The 1839-nt window shown below is 45.1% G+C and overlaps 1 non-coding gene across 1 annotated transcript; it reads left to right on the forward strand.

Annotated features, from left to right (window-relative positions):
* The first annotated feature begins 697 nt into the window (after positions 1-697).
* On the forward strand, positions 698-775 carry LOC119044752 (small nucleolar RNA SNORD55/SNORD39). The gene has a single exon (XR_005081672.2). It is a non-coding gene; the product is annotated as a small nucleolar RNA SNORD55/SNORD39 (small nucleolar RNA).
* The last annotated feature ends 1064 nt before the right edge of the window (positions 776-1839 follow it).

Consider the following 1839-nt stretch of genomic DNA (forward strand, 5'->3'; position numbering starts at 1 on the left):
ATAAAGAGCAAACTGACAGGGACCCGGGGGAGGAAGGAGGAGGGTAATGGGGGAAAGTAGAGGAAGGGGCAGGTCAAGAAACACATATAAGGACCCATAAGTATGGACAATGGGGTGGGGATTGACTGTGGGGGGTGGGGAGGGTGGGCAGGGCAGAAGAGAGAAATGGGAAAAAATGTGGGACAACCATAATTGAACAATAATAAAAATATTTTAAAAAGAGAAAGTAGGGGTAGCTATCTTTACATCAGACAAAATAAACTTTAAGCTAAAGACTGTAAGAAAAGACAAAGTCATTTAAACATGATTATAAGGTCAATCCAACAAGAGGATATAGCATTTATAAATACTTATGCAGCCAATATAGGAACATCTAAATATATAAAGCAAATATTAGCTAACCTGAAGGAAGAAATTGACAACATTTCAATAATAGTAGGGGATTCAGTATCCCACTTTGAACAAAGGCTAGATCATCCAGACAAAAATCAGTAAGGAAACATAGGTATTAAAGTACACATTACAGTGGATGGACTTATCAGACATTTACATTCATCCCAAGTGCACAGGAAACACTGTCCAGGATAGGTCATGTGTTAGGACCACATAGTCAAAATTAGCATTGCCGTCGGGCCGCCGATGGGGCTGTGAGGGTACCAACATGGCTGTGGTGGGAACGGGTGTGGGCTGGGCCACAGGCGATGATGACATCCTGGCACTGCTGCAACTCCTGAGTGCTCACTGGGGAAGCCAGCCTTGAAGAGCTGAGTGTGCTGCCTGCCCAGTGTGGGGTTCTGGAGCTGGGAGGGCAAGTCCTGCATCCAAGTAGCTCGATATCCCGTCCCTAACTCCCACGTACAGGCATCTCTCGGGACAACTGACACAAGCACCACAAGAGCCAGGGCAAGAGAAAACCCTACCACACAAAGCAAAAAATGAGCTGGGATACCCTGCTTCAACACTTAGACTGGAAAACGGGGCCTCACCATACACTGTGTGTTGGGGAGTCAGCATAAGTACTGGACTTTGAGGCTGAAAGCTGCAGCTTCTCTTGGGGCTCCCAGGGTCGTATGAGCAAAACGAGGATTATTGATGTGGTCTATATGCATCTGACAATGAACTGGTCCACACCAAGCCCCTAGCAGAGCACAGCATTGTGATCGCTGACGGCACACCCCACCAACAGTGCTGTGAGTCCCACCAGGCCCTTCCCTGGCCCACGAGATGAGGGCCAAGCTGATTCCTGAGAAGGAAGAGATTTTAAACAAAGAAAAGATCAAAGAGAATTCAGAAGAAATATGATGAAAGGAGCAGCAATGCCAAGATCAGCAGTCTTCTAAAGGAATGCTTCTTGCACGCCTCGCTTCAAGACCAGGCCAACGTGGCTGTGCAGATGGCCCTGCACTGGGGGGCATGGAGCTGGGGCTGTGAGTGAGGAAAATCGAGGCCCAGAAAGCAAATAAATCCTCCTCCCTCCTGTCTTAGCTCATGGAATAAAGGTGTTTATTGTTCTAAAAAAATTAACATTGCCCGTAATTGGGCTAATCAACAGCATGTACCTCCTGATGTTAGGCACTAAAAAGGCAATCTTGTTTCTATTGTTTTCTTGCCAGCAAAGCATAACTGGAATCTAACCATAAGGAACCATCAAACACACACGAATTACACTCTATGGAGTAACTGATCTGTTCTGTTGTTATCTGTTTGTTTTTACTTCGAAGGACTTGATTGTAGAACTGGCAACATCTGCTGATGTCTGTGAAATTAGACAATGTCTCATTCGTGTTAATTCCTTGACTTTGATAAAGTTTCCTTTGATGATAGAATTTTAATAAAATT

Source organism: Artibeus jamaicensis, unplaced genomic scaffold (assembly GCF_021234435.1).
Source record: "Artibeus jamaicensis isolate MK-2021 breed Jamaican fruit bat unplaced genomic scaffold, CSHL_Jam_final contig_1015, whole genome shotgun sequence".
Lineage (NCBI taxonomy): Eukaryota > Metazoa > Chordata > Mammalia > Chiroptera > Phyllostomidae > Artibeus > Artibeus jamaicensis.